At 42.3% G+C, this 15,705-nt stretch overlaps 1 protein-coding gene across 1 annotated transcript in view; it reads right to left on the bottom strand.

The window, feature by feature from the left end:
- Window positions 1-15,705, bottom strand: part of CALCRL (calcitonin receptor like receptor) — a 73,305-nt gene that overhangs the window by 36,350 nt on the left and 21,250 nt on the right.

The raw sequence follows: 15,705 nt of genomic DNA on the forward strand, positions 1-15,705 counted from the left end.
GGCTGGTATGGTTTCTCAAGCCAGGAACCATGTCCGCTCACTCCCTGTATCTTTGGTGACTGGCGGTTAATGTACATTTGCTATGCAAATAAATGAGTGAATGAATAAAAAAATTAAACCAAAAATTACTTTAGGATTTTAAACTTAGAATCAAGAAAAATAATCATAAATTTTAAATAACTGCCGTTTCTTCTATTAGAAGGCTTTTGATAGTGTTGGAATCTATAAATTAGGGGAAATAACAGTAAAAATTAGGGGGAAAAAGGTCTTATATAAGCATTTTTACTTTCTTAAAAAGCAGTGTGCTGAAAACTATTTTTCAAGGTCTGTGACTGGGTATTGAATAAACGGTAGTTTGCTGTACTGACTGTGGAAGTCTTTATAAAGGTGAAGCCAAACTTAAAGCATTGGTAATTCACATTTCTTTGTATAGGGATGTATGGGATCCAGAAATACACCAATAAGAATGTCCACAAGTATTATTCTATTTGGAAGTTTTTTAGTTTTTTATGAAACATTGCTTTGATGATTTACACGTGAGTCAGGATTAAACTAACTATAATACAGGCCTAGGCTCAAAAAAGTGCTTCAGAACCATGTTTGGAGTTTTGCCAAACCCTGTATGTTTGAGAAAACATTTCACCCGACACCTGTAGGTATTTGCACCGCTCATCTAATCTGGGAGTTCCGAAAAGCATGTCAGTAAAAAACCTCTCTGTGTTTACTGGATTACTCTGGCCCCGCAATTTAAGAAGATTTTATTCATTTCAGGAAATATTTCCCAACGAAGCTATTGTGCTTTCATGGCTTGCCTCTTCACCCCGTTCCTTCGTGATCTGGAGAAGGTCTTACCCGTCACAAGGTGGGTTTTTGCCGTATGCACACGTGCAGCACCGAGTCAGGGCCGTCTGCAGCCCGGTGTCATCGAGGACCAGCCCAGGTTTAGGGGGCCGTGCCCAGACCCATGCTGGCCCCTGCGCTCCATGACATCCAACGATGACCCTTTCACGTGGTCATCCCGCTCCTGTGAGTCACCCCCGACAAACGACTGACCAGCTTTCCTTGCGGCAGACCCACGTGCTGAGGGGCAGTGACAGAGCCATCAGCACATTCCCCAAACGTTCCCAAGGTCAGTAATGGAGGCCTGTGCCTGGGTGTGCAGCTACCACCTGAGGACACGCCTGAAGACGGTTTAGACCCCATGTCCGGCCGGCAGAAGCCATGGCCCGGCCGTCCCCAGAGTGTGTGACTGTACCTAGCTGTGTCCTCGCTTTAACTCCGTGGTTCTTTGTTGTGACCTCTAGTATGTTCCTGCAGCAAGGGCCCCTCTCTCTCTAGCTTATTCCACATCCATCTTTGCTAAAATAATTTTTAAGATTTTTATTTATTTATTTAATAGAGAGAGACCACAAGTAGGCAGAGAGGCAGGCAGAGAGAGAGGGGGAAGCAGGCTCCCCGCTGAGCAGAGAGCCCGATGCGGGGCTCCATCCCAGGACCCTGAGATCATGACCTGAGCTGAAGGCAGAGGACTAACCCACTCAGCCACCCAGGTGCCCCTGCTAAAATATCTTTGACGCTAACTGACCAAAGCTCGCAGACAAATCATAGTAAATGTCTTCCAGATCTTGTTAAATAATCGACTGACAGCCGAGTGCGTGTGTCTCCTGAGACGCAGTAGTTCCCATTAAGAGAGGAAGGGGGCCATGAGGGTCACGTTAAATGACTAAATCTGCCTGTGGGTTTTCCCAAGTGTCCTCAGATTTGTTTAGTAGGAAAAGGGCTTGTTCCAAACTAAGAAAGCTCTCACTTAAACTCTGAAGCGAATCTGTAACCCACCGGCGCTCCCAGTCCTTACCGGCCGTTGCTCTAACCGCGAGCCTCACGGAACCTGGCGGTACCGTTGTATTTCCACGTCTCAAAATTAAAGTGGAAGTTTGGGTTCTATTACTAGAAACAAAATAATTTTCTTTACTGTACACATGGAATAAAATAGTAGTTTATTTCTAAATTGTCTTCATTGTTTGGCCCAAGAATCACCAACATAAAGTAAAAATGATTTATTCCATCAAAGAACTTTGAAGATGAAGAATATTGTAAAACCTCAAAGAACTTTTGAAATACAGCTTCCTCGTCCCTCAGGACTTATGTAATCTCCTGGTTTCATTTCCTAAGACGCCACTGACTGTACTACAAGACCTTTTTCATGGATCTACATTTCCAAGTCCAAAACTTTCAACCAATCTTTTTTGCTTGCTTCAGTGTAAAAGCATGTTTTATTCTGCATACAAAATTACAACTCAGTGTGACTTAATCAGTACTAAGTTATCAGAACACAAAAACCTAAATCCTATAAATGCATAGCAGTACATGACAAACCTGCTTCTTATTTTCTAAAAATTGTATTATTCCTGTACACACTTTTATTAATGTGCTTTTCTCTGTAACAGGTCTTAGTTTTAGTTGAGTTACCTAACCCTGATACTAAAAGTGTATGTTTGCTCCAAGATTGAGGAAAACAGAACCAAACAACTCCCACCTCTCCATTTCCCAAATATCTTGGATTTCGGGGGCCTCTGCCACGTTTTCTTCCACCTTACTTATCCCGCCACTGCAAAGTGGGCTCACAGGGGCACGAATCTCATGTACCTCATTTGAGGATTTTCTATTTAGTGCACACCTTTCCCCTATAGCATATTCAACACATATATTTCTATTTTTAATTTGAATTCAATTAATTAACATATAGTGCAGCATTCAGCGACCCACCCCATAATCCTCAGTTGGTGTCCTACGATCAAGAGTCTCCTACGGTTCGTCTCGTGCTACCTTTCTGAATCAAAATAGGGAACAAGCCCTCCTCCACCCCAGCCCTCCTCCACACCTGGAAGCAGATGGAAGCTTCTGCCGTACGCTGTGTGAGAGATTGTGCCACTGAGGAAAAATGTCGAAGTGTGAGATCGGGGCTACCTTCTATTTTCTCCTCACTGCCTTGGTGTTTTTGTTTTAGTCAAAACCTAAGTGTTTCTGCTAGAATTATCCTTGCAAATTACTGTCTTTACTTTCAATGAAATCTTTAAGAAATATATACAGTACAAGGTTTTAAGTCACTACCCCCATTCTGGCCTATAATGTCCTTAACACTTTCAATACATGAAGCAGTAAGAAAATTAAAACGTAAGGACCTCTTCCTAAATATCTGTTACTGATGTAAGAAACTCAAATATAAGGTTTTTTTTTTTTTTTTAAAATAGTATCACTTGGGGCTTCCATAGTTTTCAGAACCGAGTCACTGACGGAGCATAGAGCTCCGCAGGGTTTTGTGTGTCTGTCTGTCTGTCTGTCTGCTCCTCAGACTGTGGGCTCGTGGGTCGTCTGCATGAGAATCGCTATGAGAACGTCGCTGACCACGTTAGAAGTTGTAGGCCGCACAGCGGTCCCTCTGCATCAGGATCTTTGGGGGAGAACTGGGAATCTGGATTTTTAGGAAGGCTTTAAGGAAATTCTTGGCCTGAAATTTTGGGGAGCACACCATGAATACCACAGCCTCGTTGGACCATGCTCAAACCTGGACTCATTCATATTCCTCTGTCTCTAAGTACTACCAGACTATTCTATTTTTTTTTTTCAAAGATTTATTTACTTTTTTCTGTGAGAGAGAGGTGGGAAGGGGCAGAGGGAGAGGGAGAGAGAATCCTTAAGCAGATTCCCTGGTGAGTGCAGAGCCGAACACCGGGCTGGGTCCCAGGACCCTGAGATCATGACCTGAACTTTGCTTAATGGACTGAGCCAGCCAGGTGCCCCTGTCAGACTATTTTAAGGATAATTACCAAGGGGGCACCTGGCTGGCCCAGTTGGAGGAGCATGTGACTCGTGATCTAGAAGTCATGAGTGCAAACCCCCCGTTGAAAACAGAGCTTACTACAGGAAAAAACAAACAAAAAAACAAACAAACAAAACCCTATCAAATATGACTCAAGCAAAAGAGTCTGTCATGTTCCCAGGAACAATAAATGCTTCAGAACTCCCACAGCAAATGATTCAAAAATCTATTTTACTTTATTTTATTTTATTTTAAATTTATTTATTTGACAGACAGAGATCTCAAGCAGGCAGAGAGGCAGACAGAGAGAGAGGAGGAAGCAGGCTCCCTGCTGAGCAGAGAGCCTGATGTGGGGCTCGATCCCAGGACCCTGGGATCATGACCTGAGCCGAAGGCAGAGGCTTTAACCCACTGAGCCACCCAGGCACCCCCGAAAATCTATTTTAAATCTGTTTTGAAATATATCCTTTAGGGCACTTGGGTGGCTCAGTTGGTTAGGGGACCGCCCCTCGGCTCAGGTCATGATCCCAGAGTCCTGTAACAGGTCATGATCCCAGAGTCCTGTAATCAAGCCCCGCATCGGGCTCTCTGCTCTGCGGGGGGCCTGCTTCTCCCTCTGCCTGCCGCTCCACGCTTGTGCTCTCTCTCTGACAAATAAACAAATAATACTTAAAAAAATTAATAAAATGTATCTTTTAATGCTGTAATTCCTTTTTTGTGTCTTTATTTATGCCACTAGATTGTGAGCGCAGTAAAAATAGGATGTGCATTGTGTCAGCCTCTATAACTCCAAACCCTAGGCATAAAGAGAATAAATCAAAAGTGTGTTTGAATGAATTATGTACACAATGAATTTAATTAGGTTGAAGAAACTGGTGTTTGGGGGTGCTCTCAGCCCTATGAAGCACATTATAATTTCTGACACCTTAAAAGGGTCATTGACTGGATTCTACTCCAAGAAATTTGGATTCAGTTCATACCGATTGGGGTCTAGCGAGAACATTCTCTCCAAGTTTCTGAGGTGATTCTCGTAAGGAGCTGGAGTTCAGAATCAGTGGTGCAGACAGAAGAATTCTGTGGCAGCCGGAATCATCAGCCCCAAGTACTTCCATGCCCTAATCCCCAGATCCTGCTGTCTCAAGGTTAGGGACCGTAAACAGGAGGATTATGCTAGATTACCATGAAGCATCCTGGTAGCCTAGACGCATCACCTGAGCCCTTCAAAGCAGGAGAGGAAGCTGAACAGTCAGCCACGGGGATGCAATGGGAGGAGAGGAAGCAGAAGGCCTACGGCACGGTTGGCGGCTTGGCTGGAGAGCCCATGTCCAGAGACCGGGAAGAAGCCTCTAGGAGATAAAGGAGGCTCTCAGATTAACAGCCGGCCGGGAGATCGGGACCCCGGCTCTACAACCTCAAGGAATTCAATTCTGTCAACAACCTGAATGGATCAGGAAGTACATTTTCTCCCAGAGCCTCCAGAAGAGAATTCCTTGATTTGGGCCTTGTAAGATTCGCAGCAGGAACACTAGCCAAGCCCACAGGACCCCTGACCTATGGAGCTGTGATGCAACAAATGTGTGGCATTTATTATAATTCATCGGTGGCAATTTGTTACAGCCATACTGAACAACTTTACTTGGTCCGAAATTACATTTTCCCGTCACACGTAAGTGGTGACTTTCTGCTTCGCAACTGGCTAGTCATCCTTCCTAACTTGAGAATACATTTTTCATGGTGCAAAGATCACATCTTGCAACTGCTCCTGAATTGTTAGGTGATTTTAAGAAAATCATCGCAACCTTTCTCCTGGGCTTACCCAACTAGAAAATCAGACCTCGGTCTTCAGCTCCCTTTGCACGCTCCTGAGAGACGGTGCTGGAGTCAGAGACACCACTTCTGGCGGGGGAAGGAGCGCACAGACAGTGGCTCCAATGTTGCCAAGAATTTGTATCATCACTCGTTGTTTTAGTGTTCAGTCATACGGTAGATGTGAAGAACTTATAGTAAACCCCCAGTGAGGAGTAGCTGTTGTTACTATCTTTATTATTCTGTGATTTCAATTAGTCATAGCAACGTCAATCTAGTACTTCATATCCTATCCATATCTTAGTGACTTGGCCAAGGGCGCACAGATGCTTCAGGCTGATCCCACGCTAAGAACATAGATTTTCCGAATCTAAATCTAAAGCCCTTTGACCAAATTATATTGACTCAGAGAACTGAGTCATTTTTTGGACAATTAAGATTTAGAAAGTAGTGCAGGATACATTTCTGTTTCGCTTATCCAGTTATTTTGTCTAACCACGTTTCATTTCACTTTCGTTTATCAAACTTTTTTTATGGTTTCTCATGCAATTTCTTTTGATTCTTTTTCTTAGTAAAGTTGGGATATTTTACTTTTTTTAAACTTACATGAGTAAACAGCTTTACAATTCAGATTTGCCATTCTGGTAAGGTGCCAAGAAAAAATCACATGCATTTTAATTTAAGAAATACTTCTGGAAATTCAATTAATCATCTTACCGTATTTTTTGAGCATCTACTTTCACCTACTTGTGTAGGAAGATGGGCGTGAGTATACGTTAAGATTCCTCAACAAAAATACTTATCAAGTTAGAGAATGGGGATGTTATATTCAAGGACTCATTCATAAGGTTCTGAAGAGAGATGATTTCACCAACATTTAAGACAGGAAGTTAGTCCCAGGCCTCAGCCAGTATAAGCCATTCGGTGAGATTGAGGAAGTAACATACCTTCCCAGGTATCTTGTTTGTAAAGTGAAAGAGTGGAATAAGATTATTTAAGCCTTGGGTAAGGGTTCAAAATTCATGTAAAAGGCAGGAGGAACAGTTTTGTTCAAACTAACCCAAATCCAAATATCCTCAAAACCAAGCCTTTCTGATGCTGTTTTTTTCTGGCTCAGGACTTTCCCTAGGTCTCCTCCTTCTAACTGCCCAAAAGACTTTGAGTTTGAATCTAAGACATTGGAACGTAGACCCATGATTTTTTCTTTTGCTACATGAGAATTCAGGAAAATGTATCTAGGCCAAAAGGATTACGTTTTGATTTCAGCTCTTCATATAATGCTTCTTTTTAGAGCTATTCTTACTTTTGAAAGGCTGTTTGGGGTAAGTCTAGCTCTCTCCTCTCCACTGCAGAAAACTGAAATTAGAAAAGCAAACATACTTCTTCATAAGCCTCCTTGCCAGACTTCTTCAGAGTGGGGTCTGATTTTCATCTAAGCCAATGTGCACTCACTGTCATCAACATTACAACAGCCTCAATGCTCCTGGGACTGGAAGCCAACTATTTACGAGTTTGGGATACATTGGATTTTCATATCTTTTGCCTTTAACAGGAAATGACACAGATAAAAAAGTAATAATAATTAAATTATACAGCTCCAAAAATTATAGGACATGTTAAGGAATGATTCAACAATGCATAAACTCAACAAGGTAACCAATGAAATAGCAAGAAAGATTATTACAGTTAATTCATCAAAATCTTGTGAATGACTTAGTATATAAAAACACATCTAATAGTCAATTTTAAAAAGTCAATAAGAACCTCCAAAAACTATTTTATTTTGAAGCGACATCTGAGTTTAACTACAACTATTAAATTCCACGTGCTAAGAACATATAAATATTGCCTACTGACCAATGATACAATTTCCCTTTTCCACGGAGATAATAAAGTAAATAAAGTAACATCCACCTGATACTTAATAATTAGCCTAATAGAGGGACAACTGTGATAAGTAGAGGCAGGAGTTTTACTGGTTACAAATTCTGATTTAAAAACCCAACCCAACCTCACACTTTCACGTTAAACAACTTCTGTAAGAATAGCTTTCTCACTAGCAAAACAGCTACAATAGCAGAGGCTATTGTGAAAATAAAATGAGATAAAGTACACAGACCTTTTAGAACTTAGTAAAGTTAGATATTATTGTTATTACTATTATTATAATATCACATTAAAACTTTTAGAAACATAACCAAGATTATACATGTTTTTGAGTTATTTGCCACAATTTCTATAGCATCATAAATGAAAATTTACCCTATATTTCAAGGGGTGGTCATATGCATTGTGAGTTTATCTTCTCTAGATATAATATGCTCAGTTTTATTCTGTCATTTACATCAGTTATGAGAATATCAAATAAAGTGAATGGTAACAAGAATATTCCCAAATATGAAGTCCATTTAGTTAACATAACTGCATATTTCCCAATATTGAACTTACATAAACTAAAGATCTAGCAAGTTGTTTATCTACATTTTAATCAAATATTCACATCTTAAAGAATATAACATGCTAATCCAATTAAAAACAAGTAATAAAATCTCCCAAATTTGAGATTAATTTTAGGTTGACTATAATAGCATTTGCTAATACTGTATTGGAACAACAACAAAAAAATATTGACTCTATGCTTACTTGCTTATCTAACGAACATTCCAGGTTGAATAGCTGAATAGCCATTAAAGACAGATAAAATTGTGATTAAATTCGGGACTTCATTTTACACTCTGAAGTACGTACTCTTGGGAATAATTTTCCCATTGTGGGCATGATTAGCCATTTTCCGGTGATTTCGGTCACCTTCTTTTTATTTGAAAGAGGCAAGTGGCCAAATCTCAGCCCAATTAGTAAAAGGTGGGGGGAGACTGAAAAACAGCTTTGTACTTGATGGAAACACTCCCTCCAGGAGATCTAATATGGAAAGAATTGCTGCTCGGAGGGCACAGAAACAAAACGTATCTTTCCAGCTCTTTGGCTACGAGCTTTACACCTACTCCCCTTTCACAAAGTCAGGAGTCAAATTCTATGTGAAAACATGTTTTCTTCCAAAGGCAATAAAATCAGAAAACATATACTTCTCCTGGAATTTTAACTTAACAGAATAGCTCATCATCAACACTGTATTTCTATGATTTGGGGCTTTCAATTTTTCTTAAAAAATCAAATTTATACGGTACCTCCTAGCATATCTCAGCATTTGGGAAGCACAAGAACTCTGTGATACTGTTGATCCAGCATAATTGCTTTTTTTCCCTGATACAATGAACCCCTCTTTCCAGCAGAGAATCCATTCCCTGTGGTTCGAGTCAGTCTGTCTTCCTGGTCCCAGAGGTAGGAAGTCACTGAAACCTGGTCAGATTAGCACAGTCCTCTGGTTTGGGTTTGTTTGGGCGTGGAAGCATGGTCAAGCTACATCATTAGTATTCTCTCTAGGAGTTTTCTATTAGTGTTATCAGGGAAGACTTCCTTTTTCTGGGAGTTGCAAAGCAAGTAGGAGAAGGTATATCCTAATGCATCCTTCCAACCAAAAAAAAAAAAAATATATATATATATATATATATATTTTTTAAAATAAGAAGCCAGTCAGAGCTAGAGATTGGTGGAGAATCTGATGACATTATTAGAGCCTTTGAAACTGGCCACACCCAAAATAGCTATAATAATGTACTTCCTCATCAATGTAGCCAGAAAGTTATATTTTATGCTAAACAGGATTGACTTGGAATTTTGTCTCCAAAACATTTTCAACATTTTTAGAAATTCTGGTGTGGTGGAGAGATCAAGAAGATTCCATTTTGCATTTTGCCTAACTTACCGAGCCCGAATATTCTCAGGTAGTGACGTTGCTAGGCCTCTGTTTCCTGACCTGTAAAGTGAGAGGACTTAAAACTCTCTCCACTGTAATCTAAACATCTACAGATTATTTTCCTTTTCACCAAAGCAAGACATTGTTATTCATTCCCAAAGTATATCAGAAGCCCAGCCAATAGGAGTTCAGAAGCTTTTCTCCCCAAAGTATATCTATGAAGTGATTGCTTTTTCTAAAATCTGAAATAGACTTTGCAGTATATGCTCTTGGATAGTCCATAACTAGTATGTGCTTACAGCAAGATATTTATAGCTAGCTCAAAAAATAATGGGACCCCTGGATGGCTCAGTCAGTTAAGTGTCTGCCTGGAGCAGGTCCTGGGATCCAGTCCACACTGGGCTCCTTGCTCAGCGAGGACCTTCTCCTCCTACAGCCTGCTGCTCCCCTGCTTGTGCTCTTGCTTTCTCTCTGACAAACAGATAAATGAGAATATTTATGAAAAATTAGAGAGAAATGCAGCTCTTATATGACAATGTATGAATACATTTTTGTGACCTTGGGTTAGGCAATGTGCTTTTAGATATGATACCAAAAGCACAAATAACAAAAAAATAGATGTTCGACTACATCAATATTAGAAACTTTTGTGAAGAAATGATAGCATCAAGAAAATGAAGCGACAAATCACAGGAGAAAAGATTTAAAAGTCACATATTTGATAAAGGACTTATATCTAGAATATATGAAGAACTTTAATTATTCAATAATGAAAAGAAGAACAATGCAATTAAAAAATGGGCAAAGGGAAAAATAATTAATTAATTAATTTAAAAAAAAAAAAACGGGCAAAGGACCTGAAAAGACATTTCTCTGCATAAGATACACATACGGCCAAGTCTATGGAAAACATGTTCAAACATCGTTAGTTATAGGGAAGTGCACTTCAAAACCATAGTGTTACCACTTCCGACCCACCAGGATCGCTGTACTAGAAAGGGGGACAATTGTAAGTGTAGGAAAGATATAGAGAGACTGTAACTTTACTTCGCTGGTGGGAGTGAAAAATGATGTAGTCACTTTGGAAAACAGTTGAACAGTTCTTCAAACGTTAACCCTAGAATTGCCACAGGACCCTGAAATTACAACATATACACAAAGGTATATATGTATATCTATGTACGACAGAAATGTCCAAAAAAACCTTGTACGTGAATATTCATAGCAACATTAATTTCAATAGCTGGAAAGTTGGTAACAACTAAAAGTCCATGAATTAATGGATGGATAAACAAAATGTGATCTATCGATACTACGGATATTATTTGGCAATAAAAAGAAGGGAGTATTAACTCTATTTTACATGTTTAGAACTGTCTTATTTATAAGGAAAAGTACATTTTCCTTGAAATTGGCTTTTGGAAACTACTTCCCAGCTTATACACAAAAAACATTGTATTTCTTTTGAGATAAAAATTTTAGCTTATAAAAATTAACCACCATACATAATTGAGGCAAAAGCTATTGTGATAAACTTAGAAAATATTCCTTAGGTTTAAAAGAATTTATAATTGTTTATTTCTTTTCTCCTGTCAGTAATTTCTTTTATTTACATTTCTACAGTCTTATTTTATTTTTTCTTACAGGGGTGGGAAAACTGACAATTTATACACAGAAAATTTGTCGATATTTGATTCCACTTGTGACCTATTTAATTCGTGTTATTACAAAACACTAACAAAGAAACAACAAATGGGAGTGTTAGCAAGAAAAAATAAGGAACTTTAGTGCGTTCTTAGAAATCAACCCAAGTTAAAAAACTCGCACCCCACTGCCTCCCTTCTGTGAAGCTGTTCCTCAGTGAAGGAAACGAGGAAAGAGTGCGGGCGAGACGGGTCGTGCGTCTCAGGTAAATGCACACATTGTCTGAAGTTAGCCACATGCCCGTTACCTTTGTAAAGGAGCCAACAGTGTCGAACCAGCTTCCACTCATTTACCTGAGAGGGCGAGGGAGCTTGCAGGGAGCGAGGCAGGGGCGAGGGAGACGGAGAGCAGGCCCCAGGCTGGGCCGGAGCCCGACGGGGCCGGGGTCCCAGGATGCCCGGTCAGGACCTGAGCCGAGGTCGGACACTTAACCAGCCGAGCCTCCGGGCGCCCTGGCCGTGCCAGAGTTCGTTTCTTTACAGGATCTCTATTTCTTTCAACATGAAACACTCCGTCTTCGTGTTTTTTGAACACATTCATTCACGTGTTCATTCGTCCAAACCGCCATCTGGAACCCAAGGTTTTCCAAAAGCAATGCTAACTGCTGGGGACCCAGAAATGGTGCAGTTTTGGCTCTGAGAGTTGGTTAAAACCTTGTAGAGAAGAAAGGCATGAACAAATACGGATAATGCAGTGTCCTCGGTCATCAATAAATATTTTTAGTGTTGATCAGATGAGTGATGCATCTTACATGGGAGTGGTTGGTGCGTGTGTCTCACAGCCGTGTGGAAAGAGCAAGAGAGACACAGAGACCAGGACATTCCAGTGGAGGTTTTACAATCAGCACTTGATGCTCCGGGAGCGTGCGAGACGCAGGTACAGAGAGATGAGGCTTTCCGGGGAGGCAAGTCAGAGACGGCATTTTCTACCACACTGAGGAGTTTTTGTTTATTGTTCTAAGCTAGAGATTTCCACCTAGAAAAATCTAGATTTGGTGTTCTGGTTTTCAAGATTTCATCATGAAAAAAGTCCACTTTGATATGCTGTGGCTGTGATTCGCAGCGATAATCCTGAGTCTGGCCTCAGCGAGAGGCTCTGACCCATCAGTGACGCCGGCCACATGCACCACCCTAAGGAGCAACAAGTATCCCAAAGACCTGTTAATGCCGCTACAAAAAAAAATACTAATAGTAGTAGTAGTAGAGCACTATGATGAGTTTTTCATCTCAGAAAGCAGGAGGATTGGGCGCCGGGGCGGCTCCGTGGGTTAAGGGACTGCCTTCGGCTCAGGTCATGATCTCAGGGTCCCAGGATCGAGCCCCGCATCGGGCTCTCTGCTCAGCGGGGAGCCTGCTTCTACCTCCACTGCTCCCCTGCTTTTGCTCTCTCTCCATCAAATAAATAAATAAAATCTTGAAAGAAGGAAAGAAGGAAGCAGGAGGGTCAACTCAAAGACGGCAACAAGATAGCTGTGGAGAGATTAGAGCGCTGTAGTGACTCGCAAGCAAGGGAGGCGAGAAAATCATCATGAAGCCCAGAACCAAGAGTAAGGATGATGGGCACAGGAAGGGGCATTTAGCAGAGACACGGAGAATACTCAACTGGAAGAGACTTTCAGGAGTGTAAGAAACCTGAGCAGATTCCCCAGATTCTACCGTGAACATCTGCATAAGGTCCAACCACTAAGACGGGGGGACAGCAGAGGAAGAGGTTAGGGTTAGGACAGTACCTGAGTACAGACCCGACCTTCTGAAGAAGAAAGTGCCTGGGAGTTTGTGCAGACGATTCTGGAAATCCATGAAGGGAGGACCTTGAGACGGAAAGTTCACTCCCATGAGCACAGAGGAGGGTAGCGGCCGGCCGGACCGTCCAGAAGGACTGTGGCAGGCAAGGGAGCACTCGGGGCACCTGAGCTGGTGTGTGAGTGCACCGAGAGCGCTTTCCAAACACCCGTGTGCACGGAGCTCGGCGTTAGGACGTGCTGACCGAGCACGGAGGCAGAGTTTTAGGGACAAGGGACTAGGAAACAGGGCATGGGTCCGGCACGAGCAGAGACTGTGTGAGGGCAGGTGCCGGCCTGCGGGACTCGAGATTCTCTGGGGAATTAAGGGTGGAAACCGGCTGAGTCACGGGGACCTTTGCCGGGCGCAGACTCTCAGGACGGGCTCCATGCCTGCCGCCGTCTTGCACATACCGAGCACGTCTTATTTTTAATTATTTACTCCTGTGACTAAGTCTGGGTTGTAATTTAAAAATAGATTTTCCAGCACAAAAGCTGTGGCACAGGAAGGCGCTGGCTGCTGAGCTGAGCTTAGTGAGCACCGCGGCTTGGGAAGAGCATCCCCGGAGGACAGAGGCAGGTCGGCTTCAGGGAGTTGAACTTCACGGGGCTATTATCAGCTCCACTGTATGTTTTTTCCTGTTTCACAAACATGTTCCCAAAAGACTTTTAAAATAGCTTTCTTTCCTGCTAAATTGTTGTGTCAGGCACTTTTTCTGAACTTCAGCCTTCACTGGGCCAGGATGTGTTAAAGGAAAAAACGCCTTGTCACGCTTGACGCGGTGCAGGAGGCCTTCCCTGCCGGAGTGAAACGCTTTCCTAACCTGACCGCCTCTCCCACCGCCTCTGAGGACAACGCGGTCCTGAAAATGCAAAATACTGAAGAAATGAGATGATTTCCCAAAAAACTCAAGCGTAGAATCTGTGCACTACACTAGGATTTTTTCCTAATAAAGAGAAAAAAATAATCACTGTAGAGAATTAATGTTTTTTCTTTAACAAAAGTTAGGATAACCTAAAATAAAACCTATTCATCCTATGGAATGGTCCCCAGGTACCTAATACATTGATCTTGTATTTTTTTCTTTTTTCTTTTCTTTTCTTTTTTTTTTGGAGGAAAAGAAAAGCTCCAGCGCGTCCTGAGGTCTACGTGGTCACTTCACATGAATCTTCCTGCCCTGCTGGGGCGGCTTGCAACTTGGGCGGTAGGACTACGTGTGCTTGTCTCCCTCGTGAGCGGTTTCCCCGCCAGCAGGCTTTCTGAGCAGTGATAACCTGGTCATCTCGGAGGGAAGAGGAGGTGATGACAATCAGCACAAGATAAAAGCAGCTCAAGGCGCGTCGTGATAGAGACGATTTGAGGAAAGCTCTCACGTGTCCTTCTGGGGCAAGTCCGTCGCCTCACTGAACAGGCTGCTTTCGGCCGTAGGTAACAGCAGTTACAAACAAACAAACAAATAACAGTAGGGACTTGAATGGGGTGGGGGGGGTGGAAAAAGACAGGAAAACGGTAGAAACTGTAGGGCAGAGGGCACAGGTCTTCCCACCTCTGGTTTTGGATTCGAGCTGCCGTATCTACGAACTAGGAAAGTAGGCAGAAATCGTGACCTGAGCCAAGCGGACGCTTAACTGACTGAACCACCCCGGCGCCTTCTCCCTGGTGTCTTGAGCTCTCAGACAGACACAATGACACACTCGCACCATCACCTGTCGCGTTCGGGGACCTGACAAGTACTTAAGAAGTATCTCTCTCCCCTGCATAGAGTGGGAACACCTGGGTTTGTTTTAATTGGTCCCAGTGACAGGATTTGTAATTTTAAGTAAAATTATATGTCAACCCAGTCTTTGCAGAAGGACTTTATCAGCCGTCCTAGGCATGGGATCACCACACTCAAGGGAGTGTGGACAAAGGCACTGCTTCCAAAAACACTTACCCTCTTACCAAAACTATTTCGCTCAGGCACGTAACACTGCCGACCCTTACTCTGTCAGGAGGTGCCTTTTCCTACATATATTAGGACCGTCCTCTAAAAATGGTCATAAATACCTGTGGTTAAACCTCTCAGATCATTTCTTTAGATCCCCAGGACACCACTGTTAAGAAGTGAAGTCTTTCTTTTTTTTTTTTTTAAGATTTTATTTATTTACTTGACAGAGATCACAGTAGACAGAGAGGCAGGCAGAGAGAGAGGAAGGGAAGCAGGCTCCCGGCTGAGCAGAGAGCCCGATGCGGGGCTCGACCGACCTTAAGAACTCTGAGCTTCTCCCCACGTGACGCCTCCACCACATGCTTTACATGTGAATGCCTTTAACTGACTCGGTTTACCAAACAAGGACAGGTAATAGCCCTCAAATTCCTGGGAAAATGTTTTAAACATCAAGTTTTTCCCCTTTCACTGGATCAGCTTTTCAAACTCCCTTGTTCTGATTCAGGAATTTACCTTAGTTAAGATCAGGATTTTCCTCTGGACCAATCCCGAAGATACTCTTGTGATCTAAGCGAGCGTGAGAGCAGGAGAGGGAAGGATGGGCGGACAGAGCAAGGCTGGGAGGCTAATCCAGAAGGGAAGGAACAGGCCAAAAAAAAAAAAAAAAGCAACAAAAGACAGGGAGAAAAGCTTCAGCATCAAGCAGGCATGATGCGTATCAGATTCCAGATTTCAGGGCTGGAGACCTCTGCGTTGTTTTCCTTGAGAACTATCATTCGTGATTATCGCCAGTTACATCTAAGTCTTGGAAGGCAATTGCTCCATCTGATGACTGCTCTACCTGTATTTGTTA

The sequence above is a fragment of the Mustela erminea genome, chromosome 8 (genome assembly GCF_009829155.1).
Source record: "Mustela erminea isolate mMusErm1 chromosome 8, mMusErm1.Pri, whole genome shotgun sequence".
Classification (NCBI taxonomy): Eukaryota; Metazoa; Chordata; class Mammalia; order Carnivora; family Mustelidae; genus Mustela; species Mustela erminea.